The sequence below is a fragment of the Megalobrama amblycephala genome, linkage group LG7 (genome assembly GCF_018812025.1).
Source record: "Megalobrama amblycephala isolate DHTTF-2021 linkage group LG7, ASM1881202v1, whole genome shotgun sequence".
In the NCBI taxonomy this organism is placed as follows: Eukaryota; Metazoa; Chordata; class Actinopteri; order Cypriniformes; family Xenocyprididae; genus Megalobrama; species Megalobrama amblycephala.
The window spans coordinates 9,061,086-9,075,260 of record NC_063050.1 but is presented as its reverse complement, the minus strand read 5'-3'; the positions used below and the strand labels follow the sequence as shown (position 1 = coordinate 9,075,260).

Here is a 14,175-nt window from a genome sequence, read left to right as displayed (position 1 = left end):
TACCATCTCTTTTCAACAGGTCAGGTCTGCCCCAAAAACTTTTCCAATTGTCTATGAAACCTATATTATTCTGCGGACACCACTTAGACAGCCAGCCATTGAGTGATGATAATCTGCTAACTATCTCATCACTCCAACGAACAGGAAGGGGACCAGAGCAAATTACTTCTCCTGACATTGTACTTGCGAGTTCACACACCTCTTTAATGTTAATTTTAGTGATCTCCGACTGGCGAAGTCGAACATCATTTGTGCCGACGTGAATAATAATTTTAGAGTATTTACGATTAGCATTAGCCAGCACTTTTAAATTTGCTTTGATGTCAGGTGCTCTGTCTCCCGGCAAACATGTGACTATGGTGGCTGGTGTCTCTATTTTCACGTTCCGTGTAATATAATCGCCAATTACTAGGGCACTTTCAACAGGATTCTCAGTGGGTGCGTCACTGAGTGGGGAGAACCTGTTTGATGTTCTTAATGGAACGGAAGAGTGGTGTTTTCCGCGACTAGGCCGCCTCACCGTTACCCAAGTGCCCTGCTGCGCGGGCTCTACAGCCGGAACCGAACAATGTACAGAGTTCACTAAGCTAGTCGCATCCAAAACAGTATCTGAAGCCCCAGCATTCTTACTATCCTCGATTAAAGTTTGGATGCGTGTCTCTAATTCTGAGATTCTCTCTGTCAGCCTGACTATTTCCCTACATTTATGACATGTAAATCCCTCATCGCTGACAGAGAGGTCTATGCTAAACATGTGACAGATGGAACACGATATAACACTGGGAAAGGATGACTCACCGTGTTTGTAGACTGATCCGAGTTGCCACAGCTGTTTGATGAACGCGTTGGAAGAGAAGCGCGCGAGACCGATGACAAGTTAAACAAGCTAGCGAGATGCAAACGTGTTGTAACAGCGATTTAGATTCAAAGATTACAAGCTGGCGACGAACTTCGAGAACTTCTGAGGGCAGCCCCACGCGGGGTGGTGTGGTACACACCTCAGTATACGGTGCCCGTTCCACCTCGTGGCCCTCAGGGGGTCGTTCTGCCAACCCCGCCACCTCTGGTGCTTTGGGGCGCAGTGTTTCCCACCGAATTAGTGACGCAGTGTTCAGAACAACACGACACTGTGTCACATCCTCTGAGCAGGATAAATTTACATCAAAAATGTGCTGTGAACAAAACATCAGAGGCCAGCCTCAAGAGGCTGGTTCCCTTAGTAGATTTTCTGGTAGAGTGGAAATCTCTTCAAAATATCTCACGTTGGGTCCTGCAAATTATAGGAAAAAGGTTACAAAATCCAGTTTTGGTGCCGTCCACCTTTCAAGGAGTGCTGCAAACGTCAGTGCTTCCACAGCAGGCTCTGGTGTTGGAGCAAGAAATAAAAACCTTATTAGCAAAAGAGGCTATAGAGAGGGTTCCGGTTGCCGACAGGCAGTCAGGGTTTTACAGCCAGTATTTCTTGGTTCCAAAAAAGGATGGGGGGCTGCGCCCTATTTTAGATCTACGTCATCTGAATCAAGCAGTACAAAAGCTAAAATTCAAGATGCTGACGATAAGTCAAATCGTGACTCAAATCAAATCCGAGGATTGGTTTGTCACAATAGATCACAAGGACGCATACTTCCATATCTCCATCCTTCCACAGCACAGGAAGTTCCTGAGGTTCGCTTTTGGGGGCGAAGTGTACCAATTTCAGGTTCTTCCATTCGGCCTAGCTCACCCCGCACATTCACGAAGTGCGTAGATACAGCGCTGGCCCCGCTCAGGCTGCAGGGCATACGCATCCTGAATTATATCGACGATTGGTTGATTTTAGCACAGTCAGAGGAGATGGCAGTTCAGCATCGAGATGTCGTTCTCGCACATATTCAGAAATTGGGGTTGAGACTGAATGCCAAGAAAAGCGTGCTTACTCCACAGAGGACCACTTTTCTTGGTGTGGTGTGGGATTCGGTGACAATGCGAGCATGTCTATCTCCAGCTCGCATCACTGCTATTTTACTAGCCATGAAATAATTGAAGCTAGGCCAGTCATGCACTGTAAAACAGTTCCAGAGACTGTTGGGTCTGATGGCAGCAGCGTCCAACGTGATACCTTTTGGCCTGCTGTACATGAGACCCTTACAGTGGTGGCTCAGGACCAAAGGGTTTTCCCCAAGGGGCAACCTATTTCGTATGATCAAGATCACGTGGCGCTGTCAAAAATTGGTTCCTGTCCCAGGGCCCTGTGTTAGGAGCTTGATGTCGTCATATCACTCTGACGACAGACGGAAGGCCGCTCAGCTCAGGGTCTGTGGAAGAGTCATCAGCTCTCGTGGCACATAAATTGCCTGGAGATGATGGCAGTCTTCAATGCATTGAAGTTCTTCCTTCCAGACCTAAGGGGCCATCATGTGCTAGTCAGAACAGACAATACATTGGTGGTCTCGTATATAAATCGGCAGGTGGGTCTGAGGTCGCGCCCATTATACAAAATGGCGCAACAGATCCTCCTTGAGATCTCTCCTTGAGAGCTATCTATATTCCAGGGACTCACAATATTGGAGCAGACATTCTGTCGAGGCAGGGGCTGAGGCCAGGGGAATGGAGACTTCACCCAGAGGTGGTGAAGCTCATATGGGAGATTTATGGCCAAGCAGAAGTGGATCTGTTCGCGTCTCAGGATATGACACACTGTCCACTTCGGTTCTCCCTCACTCATCCAGCTCCTCTGGGACTGGATGCCATGGTACAGACGTGGCCGAGGCTGCGTCTGTACGCATTTCCCCCAGTTGCTCTGCTCCCAGTTCTGGAGAGAATATGCCAGGAAGGGAGAATTCTACTGCTAGTAGCACCTCACTGGCCGAGCCGCATATGGTTCTCGGACCTAATAGCTCTTCTCGATGGCTCACCTTGGAAGATTCTGATCAGGAGGTACCTCCTGTCTCAGGCGGGGGGCACGATTCTTCATCCCTGTCTAGAAATGTGGAATCTGTGGGTTTTGCCTCAGAGGGGGCCAAACTTATAGAGGCTGGTCTCTCAACTGAGGTTGTAGGGACCATTCTTCAATCCAGAGCTCCTTCCACGAGGAAACTATACGCCTTGAAGTGGAAACTGTTCACTTCCTTGTGTCAAGAACGACAGTTGGATCCAGTCTGCCCGATAGGTACAGTACTTGAGTTCCTACAGTGCCGTTTCTTTTGGCCCACTCATCTTTGCAGAATTGTGGTAATTCAGCCAGATTGGAGGGATTTCTAACCGCCTTTTTAAGGTCATGCCACAGCATCTCAATAGAATTGAGGTCAGGACTTTCACTAGGCCACTCCAAAGTCTTCATTTTTTTTCTTTTCTTCAGCCATTCAGAGGTGTGTTTTGGATTATTGTCCTGCTGCAGAACCCAAGTTTTCTTCAGCTTGAGGTCACAAACAGATGGCCGGACATTGTCCTTCAGGATTTTTTGGTAAACAGCAGAATCCATGGTTCCATTTATCACAGAAAGTCTTCCAGGTCCTGAAGCAGCAAAAAAGCCCCAGACCATCACACCACCACCATATTTTACTGTTGGTATGATGTTCTTTTTCTGAAATGCTGTGTTACTTTTACACCAGACGTAATGGGACACACACCTTCCAAAAAGACATTTGTCTCATCAGTCCACAGAGTATTTTCCCAAAATTCTTGGGGATCATTAAGATGTTTTCTGTTAAAACTGAAACAAGCCTTTATGTTCTTTTTGCTCAGCAGTGGTTTTCGTCATGGAAATCTGCCATGCAGGCCGTCTCTTTCTTATGGTGGAGTCATGAACACTGACCTTAACTGAGGCAAGTGAGGCCTGCAGTTCTTTGTATGTTGCTGTGGGGTCTTTTGTGACCTCTTGGGATGTGTCATCGCTGCGTTCTTGGGGTCATTTTGGTTGAGCGGCCACGCCACTCCTGGGAAGGTTCACCACAGTTCCATGTTTTCACCATTTGTGGAAAATGGCTCTCACAGTATTTATATCATTTTTTACCTCTAATACACCACTATGTCCAACGGCATTCACCACTCGATTTGTGAGGTCTGATCACGCTCTGACAGCCGAAGTGATGTCTAGCACTCATTGAAGTATATGCGCGAGACATCACTGCCATTGTCAGAGCGCGAGTGATGAATGCCGTTGGAAATAGTGGTGTATTAGAGGTAAAAAATTATATAAATACTGTTCGGTTTCTCACACAAACCGATCGTTTCATGTCTTAAGACATCAATGTGCCATCACGAGCCGCAGGGTTTAATTTGGATTTGTCTGTCGTGTTTTATTTACTCTTATAATCCAAGTTCCGGCAGACGGCAGCGGTTGGAGTTAAAAATCATCAATTGTGTTCTACTGAAGAAACAAAGACACCTACATCTTGGATGCACTGGGGGTAAGCAGATAAACATCAAATTTTCATTTTTGGGTGAACTATCCCTTTAAGTTATGTTTTAACAGCGGGGGGCAAGCACTTTTTCACACAGGGCCATGTGGTTTGGATTTTGTTTTCCCTTCATAATAAAAGCCTTCATTTAAAAAAACTGCATGTTGTGTTTACTTGTGTTTTCTTTGATTAATATTTAAATTTGTTTGATGATCTTAAACATTAAAGTCTGACAAACATGCAAAAAATAAAAAATCAGGAAGTGGGCAAGCAATTTTTCACACCACTGTATGTGTCTGTGGTACTACCCAGCTAACAGAATTTTGTTATAAGAAGTTTCTCTAAATATTCAGTGTTGGTTCTGGGAACGTAAAAAATGTTTTTTAAGTTCCCAGAACCAACACTGAATATTTAGAGAATGTTCTTATAACAAAATTCTGTTAGCTGGGTATGTAGTGTGTGTGAATGAGTGACTGAGTCAGAAGGTTGTGAATTCAGTGAGACGTCATGATGACCATGAGCCAAAGCAAATTTTCCAATTTTCCATCCTATCTTTCCACACTGACAGCAATTCAGTTAGTTATTGAATGAGGAAGTCTGAAGCTCACATCTTTACTGCAGTAAATCCTGAAGATACACCAGATTTCATCACATTCAGAACGGCAGTGCCCCGTCCTAGAGAAACCTCATTGGTTCAAAATTATAATTGTGTATTAAACATCATGTAAGTTCTGATTGGTTGTAATTGTGTCAAATCATTGTCTTTAAAGGGGAATCAGGTGGATGAAAAGGAGAAATGACACACAGGAGTCTCAGGTGAGAACAGTTTATTTGGTTATCAGTAGTTTACTGATCAGGTAAATGAATTTGTAACTAAAAGTGAAAGTTTAAATGTAGTTGTGTCTTTATTTAATGAGTTGTTTATATATATCATTTTATTTTCTCTCTATTCATTTTTTTCTATCTTTTTTTTTTTTTCTTTTAATGGCACAGATGGTTGATTCCAGACCTCCTCATGACAGACACAAAGCTTGTGATGTTGAATTGAGTGAACCTGTGTATGAGAATCCAACGGTAAATATTTTAACTGAGGATTTCCTACACTTTTAGTCAAACAGAATTAAACGCTCCTCAATGTCAGTGTGAAAATATCAAATGTCTTTTGATCAGAAATATGGAAATTTAAATAACACATTACTGTTTTTACTTTGTCTCTTCATTCATAAAGGCTGATCAATTTGATGATTGTAAACCCGAACTGAACTCGTCTGTGTATGAAAATCTTCTAGTAAGTAAGAAAACGTCTCGGGTTACGAGTGTAACCCCTGTTCCCTGAGTAAGGGAACGAGACGCTACGTCAATGACGTGATGGGAAACTTCTGCATTTTGTGTTTGTGAAGCACCTCTGTATCCAACCAATGAGAAGACGTGACGTCAGAGGCGGGTGACGTCACGGACCAGGAAACTATAAAGCATACCCAAAAACAGAGAACGCCAGCTTCTGGAATATGTCTGAAGCAAGCGCTCCAGGTATGAAGGAGGTACGGCAACGTGACGTAGCGTCTCGTTCCCTTACTCAGGGAACAGGGGTTACACTCGTAACCCGAGACGTTCCCTTTCGTGGGAACTATCGACGCTACGTCAATGACGTGATGGGAACGCTGTCCCAACTACGCCGTATCTTCAAGTGCCTGGCTGCTATCTTGCAAGACCAAGGAACCTGGAGTAGAACTTATATTAAGGTTATAAAATCTGATAAAAGTGTGCTGGGATGACCATCCAGCTGCACCACATATGTCGTCCAGTGACACTCCTGACAAAAGAGCTTTAGAAGCGGCCATACCTCTTGTGGAATGGGCTCTAATGGCTAAGGGACATGGCTGTCCCACTGCTTTATATGCGAGTGAGATGGTCTCGACCACCCACTTGCTCATCCTCTGCTTGGATGCTGGGCCCCCCTTCTAGGGGACCCGTAACATACAAATAGTTGATCTGTTTTTCTCCACAGGGCAGCTCTGTGGGTGTAGGCATCCAGGGCCCTCACAGGGCAAAGCAGATTACGTTTTTCCTGATCCTGATTCTCAAATGGAGGAGGACAGAAAGCCTCCAGTATGATGGGACCTGGGACTCTAGTGGGGACCTTTGGCACATAGCCCGGTCTAGTGTGTAAGAAAGCCTTGGTCATGCCAGGCGCAAATTCTAGACATGATGGAGCGACTGACAGCGCTTGCAAATCACCAATCCTCTTCAAGGAAGAAATTGCTAACAGAAAGACTGTTTTCAGTGTTAGAAATTTATCTGACACTTCTTCTATCGGCTCGAAGGGGGCCTCAGCTAACCCTCGGAGCACGGTAGACAGGTCCCAGGTCGGAGTCTTTGTGCGCACCGAAGGCCTCAACCTCAGTGCACCACGGAGGAAGCGTATGACTAGGGGGTCTTGACCCACCGAGGAGCCCCCTACAGGATTATGATAAGCCGAGATGGCTGCGATATATACCTTCAATGTTGAAGGGGTTAAGCCTTCTGAAAACTTTTCCTGAAGGAATTGTAGCACACAGCTAATAGGAGAGTGGACAGGGTCCGTATTATGCCAGCCACACCATGTGGCGAACAGTTTCCATTTATACATATACAGCTTCCTCGTGGAGGGAGCTCTGGAGTGAAGGATGGTCTCCACAACCTCGGTTGGGAGACCAGATTCTATGAGCCTTGCCCCCTCAGAGGCCAGGCCCATAGTTTCCACATTTCTGGGCGGGGATGGAGAATCGTGCTGCCCGCTTGTGACAGGAGATCCTGTCTGAGAGGAAGCTCCATAGGAGAGCCGTGAAGGAGAGATATTAGGTCCGCAAACCATATTCTTGTCGGCCAGTAAGGGGCCACCAGTATTAGGTCGGCCCTCTCCTGGCGAACCTTCTCCAGAACTCCCGGGAGCAATGAGACTGGGGGGAATGCATACAGACGTAGCCTCGGCCACGTCTGTAGCATAGCATCTAGCCCTAGAGGCGCTGGGTGCTCCAGAGAGTACCACAGAGGGCACTGAGTTGACTCCTCTGTGGCAAATAGATCGACTTGAGCTTGACCGTAGACTTTCCATATCAACTCCGCCACCTCGGTGTGGAGTTTCCATTCCCCCGGCCTCGCGCCATGCCTCGACAGAGCGTCTGCTCCCACATTCAACCGCCCCGGAATATACGCTGCTTTCAATGAAAGGAGTTTTCCCTGGGCCCACAGGAGGATGCGGCTGACCAGATTGCATAGCAGGCGAGACCGCAAACCCCCTTGGTGGTTGATATATGAGACCACCGTAGTGTTGTCCGTGCGGACCAACACATGGTGTCCCCTCAGGTCTGGGAGGAAGTGTTTTAGTGCTAGAAACACCGCCATCATCTCCAGCCGATTTATGTGCCAGGAGAGGTGATGGTCCTCCCAGAGACCCTGAGCTGAGCGACCACTCATGATCGCCCCCCAGCCCGTGAGGGAAGCATCTGTCGTTAGCATTACATGACGACGAGGAGTTCCCAACACGGGTCCTTGGGACAGGAACCAAGGCTTTTTCCACATGACCAGAGCACGAAGGCATCGCCGCGTGACTTTGATCATACGAAAAGGATTTCCCCTCGGGGAAAACCCCTTGGTCCTGAGCCACCACTGTAAGGGTCTCATGTGCAGAAGGCCAATAGTAACAACGTTGGACGCAGCTGCCATCAGACCCAACAGTCTCTGAAACTGTTTTACAGTGAGTGACTGGCCTAACTTCACCCCGTTCACGGCCCCGAGAATGGAACTCACATGAGCAGGGGTCAATTGCGCCTGCATCGTGGTGGAATCCCAGATTACACCCAGATAATTTGCAAACTGACTCGGGACCAGCACACTCTTTTTGGCATTGAGCCTCAACCCAAGCTTCTCCATGTGTGACAGAACACCATCTCGATGTTGAACTGCTAGACGCTCTGTTTGAGCTAGTATCAACCAATCGTCGATATAGTTCAATACGCGGATGCCCTGGAGTCTCAACGGAGCCAGCGCTGCATCCACGCACTTCGTGAACGTGCGGGGTGATAGAGATAGGCCGAAAGGAAGGACCCTGTATTGGTAAGCTTCGCCCCTGAAAGCAAACCTGAGGAACTTCCTGTGAGAAGGATGGATGGATACATGAAAATAAGCGTCTTTCAGATCTATTGCCACAAACCAGTCCTCGGACCTGATCTGTGGGATAATCTGTTTGAGTGTGAGCATCTTGAACTTCAACTTCTTTACAGATCGATTTAGCACACGTAAATCTATGATCGGATGCAACCCTCCATCCTTCTTTGGAACAATGAAGTAGCGGCTGTAAAAGCCCGACATTTTGCTGGGAGGAGGAACCCTCTCTATAGCTCCTTTTTGCAAAAGCGTCGTAACTTCTTGTTCCATCACCAGAGACTGCTCTGGGGCTACCACTGTGTGGAGAACCCATTGAACTTGGGCGGTCGAGAACCGAACTGAATTCTGTAACCCTGTTGTATTATGAGCAGTACCCATTTCGAAATGTTCGGGAGACTTTTCCATTCTTCCACATATTCTACTAAGGGAACCAGTCTCTCGAGACTGGTCTCTGGTGTTTTTTGAGCACTTGGCTCGTTCATCTGACACGGCGCACCGGCAGACAAACGAATCGAGCGCTGACCGACCCCCCTCGGAGGATCGGTGGAGACCGCTGCGCCCTGACGCACACTGGGTGGCAGGGTTGGCAGAGCGGCCCCCTGAGGGCAACGGGGTAGGACGGGCGCCTGATATGACAATTGAATTACCCCGGAGGGGACTGCCCTCAAAGGTCCCGAGTGACTGGCGTCAGGACCTTTTCTTGGAAGCCTTCCGGGAGATAATGACGGTCCTCAGATCCGCCCTACCCCCGGAAGGCTTCGCCTGTGCCGGCCGCCCGGTCCCCAAGCTTTCTGCGGGGGAGCCCGGGTGGCCACACTGGCTTTCTGCTGCGCCCTGTGCGCCGAGGAGCTGGCTATCGGCCGAGGCTGCTCCCGCCCAGCAGCCTCGGGGGGAAGAGAGCGACGGGGGAGAAGCTTTTGAAGCGCCGCTGACTGTTTGCGTGTCTCCTGGAACCTGTCGACAACAGATGTCACTGCGTCGCCGAACAGGCCACCAGGAGACAGCGGCGCGTCCATCAGGACGTTCTTATCCTTTTCCTTTATGTCGGATAAGTTGAGCCAAACGTGTCTCTCCGTGGCCACCAGGGCTGCCATAGAGCGGCCGATTGATTTGGCTGTCTCCTTGGTGGCCCGGAGAGCTAGATCTGTCGCCTTCCTAAGCTCATGTATAGCTTCAAATGACGCTTCCCCGCTCTCATCTATTTCCCCCAGCAGGTCGGCTTGGTAAGCCTGCAAGATAGACATTGTATGCAGGCATGCCGCCGCCTGACCTGCCGCCGAATAAGCCTTGCCCACTAGGCTGGAGGTTGTTTTTAATGGCTTAGTGGGCAACGTCGGGGTCTTAAGGGACGACGCAGACTCGGGAGAGAGATAGCTGGCGAGCGTCTCTTCCACCCGAGGCATCGTCCCATAGCCGTGGTGTTTCAGCCCCATGATGTTACTGTATAATGACGTTTGGGGGCTGTAAACACGGTATTGTACTGGTCTCTTCCACGACCTCGACACCTCGGTGTGGAGGTCGGGAAAGAACGGCAGACCCCGACGCTGGGGTAGTGACCGTGTTGGAAGAAATCTTTCATCGAGTTTGCTCTTAGGCTGAGTTTCACTTTTCTCTGCGGGCCAGTCTATGTTTAACTTTTCAACTGCCCGGGTCACTACCTCCAAAAGCTCCTCGTACGCTGGAGATGAGGATGGCGGTCCCTCATCTCCTTCTCCGACACCCTCCACATCAACCTCCTCGGAGGAAGATATGTTGAGTGCCGGTATCTCTCTCCGGGGGGAAGAAACCGCAGCGCGTGCTTCCGCCACCAGAGGAGAGACACTGGGTCTAGCAGGTAAGGGGAGCGATAGGGCAGAGCCCGTCTCTCCCCCCTCTGCTAAATCCATTTGTGAACCCCACGAGTGCAGCCTTGGCCGTGCCTCAGCAGCAGCGGGACCGGACCCGCGGGGAACACTCGCCGCGGCGCCCTCCTCAAAGAGCACCCGGCGTGAACGCAGCACTCTGAGAGTGAGCCTCTCGCAATGTACACAGACAGCTCCCTCGAGAGCTGCCTGTGCATGCTCAACTCCCAGGCATTTTACACACATTTCATGTGTATCCCCGTCCGTAATGAAGCGCGGACAGGGAGGAGCACACTTTGTAAACTTTTGCTGCTTTTCCGCCATTTATATATATATATATATTTGTCTTATTTTGTGTTATGAAACTCTTGTCCTCGGACGAAGAGATCAGTGTGTGCAATGTGTGCAGGGAGAAACAACAGTAAATAAGACAGACAAGATACTGATAGCGCTTACTTAAGACAACAGAAGCTGGCGTTCTCTGTTTTTGGGTATGCTTTATAGTTTCCTGGTCCGTGACGTCACCCGCCTCTGACGTCACGTCTTCTCATTGGTTGGATACAGAGGTGCTTCACGAACACAAAATGCAGAAGGTTCCTATCACGTCATTGACGTAGCGTCGATAGTTCCTACAAGACAGAGAAAAACCCAACCTATTATTCTTTCATCATGACTAATGTTCTTCATACTTTTATTTAAATATAATCATTAATCTTTTTCTTTCTTTCTCTTTCTTTCTTTCTTTCTTTCTTTCTTTCTTTATCAGCATAACAACAAAAGGCTGTGATTTTTTTTTTTTTTTTTTTTTTTTTTTTTTTTTTTAACACAGCAAATATTACAGCCTTTATGCATCTTTGTGGGCGGAGCCCTGAATGATTGACAGGAGTGCCGTGATGACATGTGACTGAAGTAGTTTGGGGATCTTTTTATAGATGGATGGGCAAAAATGGTAAAAGGTTAATGAATTGATGTAAAAGTGTGTAATTACCAAAGTGTGTTTTTCTTTATGCTTTGTGTCACGTATAAAGCTTACTTCATTTAGATTATTAATGTTTTTAACCTTAAGTATCAGTATTGTTCATGTTTCAAATAAAAGGCAGAAAAAAAAAATTGTTAGGAAGAATATGTTTTGCTTCATTTGTCTTTGATCTCTTATTCTGTTTTTTAAGTTCTTCTTTTGCTGTTTTTAATTTGTTGTAGTCACGTACACCTTTAAGGAGTATCTTGTCATTTCCTATAAGAGCCACACTGTTCTTTTCATGCCTATAAGCAGTTATTGGTGCTTTAATGCTTCTTTGATATGGATGATGAGACCATACATGAATTTAGCTTTCCTTTGTTTTCAGTTGGCCTAATGCCTTGCTATATATGAGTTACAGCGAACTCAATAAACTTTGAGTGAACAGCACTTCTCATGTTTGTGTCATTCTTGGTCCCCGGTACCGGTGCTCTACTCTGCTCTGCATTATATTGATTAAGTATTAGAGGTCCATAATGTTTATTCAACAATCATGCTCTTGTTGTACAATCCACACTTTTCCGTCATTCAATACATCAGAATTACTAATGTGATCTAATGAGAATATGTGTGTATTTTTTTGTAAAGTGTGGTTCTACCGCACATACATTTATTTATGTTTTCATACACACAAAAAAGTACAATATTTACGTATTTATAGCACTAAAACATAATAATATGGAATAGCGGGAATGATGGGATGAGGATCTGGAATGGCAGCCATCTTGGGACAAGACTTTGAGGTGGAGGATACTGAGGAAGCGACTCCCACAGTAAAAACAGAGCCGCTCAGTTGCAATGCCAGATCTATATACTGCCAGATCTATATTTGTCCAACTAAGATCATGAAATAGCATGAGGGAACTGAGTGGATCAGACAGCCCCCCTCGAAAAAATATCATAAGACACACCTCGTCAAAAAATGTTAAATGTGCCAGTCCAATAAAGTCCACAAGTCATCAATTGATCTATCTCCTTGACGGAGAAGCATTAACTGTACGGCTGGATTCATTGTTTGATGAGTTGTTCTGTTACGAGTTTAAAGAGACGAGGCAGAGAGAGAATGCAAATGCACACACACAGTTTAATAACAAAAGGCAAAAAATAAAGACACTCTAAACCTGGAAACTGGCAAATAGTCCACATAAAGAATCAGAAACATAATCCAAAGACCATAAAGGAAGGAACAAGACATCCATGAGAAATGAATACAATAAATACAACTCATGACCCACAACTAAAACACAACAGTTGGGAGAAAATAAACCATAATGAGTCCAGGCACAGGATTGTGGGGAATGTAGTTCATAATGGGAAGAACAAAGTCGGAAGGAGTGCCCTCTGGAGGAATAGTTTTAATTAAAGTTGATTTTAAAGCAGCAAGTGAGGGTAAAATGTACTTGAAAAGAGGAAGATAAAGAGTTTGTCTTCAAGAGAAATCATCCTGTTCTCACTGTATTGTTTCATCACCGAAAAACGGTATGATTTCTTTTAATTTGTTCACTGTACTTTTTAAATTGCATTTTCATAGAGAGAAAAAAGACGCTTTATGGGTGAATTGCTCCAGAAATGTTCAAGTCATGTTTTACCTGAGAATCAAATGAAAAAATGTATACAATATATTTGCATAAAACCATTGTGATCTTACTGTCATGAAAATAACCTTGATGCATTTCATGAGATTCACCTTCACAGAAGCTAAAATAAGTGTCTGTATATTGATTGTGATGTCAGTCAGAATGGCTCCTCCACTTCCTCTGATCTTTCTGCTCATGATCAACATCCTCCAGCACTGCAGACTCATCAGTGATAATGAGCTGCACTTATACATACCCTACTGGACATCAGATCATGAACGTGTTCTGGACCAAAGGCCCATTACAAGAGGGTAAAGAGCCTCCAGATCTGTCTGAGGACCCTGAAAACAATCAGAGGCTTCAGTATCTGGGAGATAAACAGCAGAACTTCGCCATCATACTGAGTCATGTGACACTGAAGGATTCACACATGTACCATTTCAGTAACTAGTTTTGTTTTCCTCTTTCTCCTGGTTCTCATGTTTTCTTCTATCACTCTTCCATTAAGGCTGTTCATCCATGCACCAACGCTCCTAAAATGAACATCCTTCTGTATGAGAATTGTAGCATCTGGACCAATCAGGCACACAAAATTATTCATTATATTTAAGGAATTACCCATAAACTCACTCTATTAAAGTTCTGTGAACCCATCCCCCTAAAACTGCAACTAGCATCCCAAACTTAGCTAAACCACAGGCAGAACTAGGTGTGCTGTTACAGATACTTGGACCTTTTATGATCAGGAAAAATTTTGCAGAGACTGGTGACTCATTCTTTCTGAGAAGGACAAATAACCTCCTTTAATCCTATGTATTCTCTATATAACCACTTGGTAAATGTATAAACATGTATCCAAGTTTCCCATCTCATGACTTTTCCTGGCCTCGGCGGATAAATCAGCCATGTGCTCAGCATCCAACATAGAAAAGACTGGCAACAACTTCAGACGAAATCCTCAAGATCTCTCCTCAACCTGCCGATCCGACGCTCCTCAGCCTAAAGGCATCGTGCAAGTATCGTACATTTTAACACTAAATAGCGATTTAGTATTGATTTGTAAGACTTACCTTTGCTATTGCTAGAAGAAACTGATGATTCCTTTCCAGAGTGTCTTTGACTTTTTCCTATAGCTCTAGTAACAGTACCTCTTCCGGTTCAACCCTATCATTACTCATTCTTACCTACAGTACGTATATGTATGTGACCTTTGT

At 45.9% G+C, this 14,175-nt stretch overlaps 2 protein-coding genes across 2 annotated transcripts in view; both read left to right on the top strand.

Moving 5' to 3' along the window:
* LOC125271224 (B-cell receptor CD22-like) overlaps positions 1-14,175 on the top strand; it is a 1,156,500-nt gene that overhangs the window by 40,721 nt on the left and 1,101,604 nt on the right. The window lies entirely within an intron of this gene.
* Positions 1-14,175, top strand: part of LOC125271199 (B-cell receptor CD22-like) — a 166,535-nt gene that overhangs the window by 133,281 nt on the left and 19,079 nt on the right. The gene's annotated exons all lie outside the window — the stretch shown is intronic.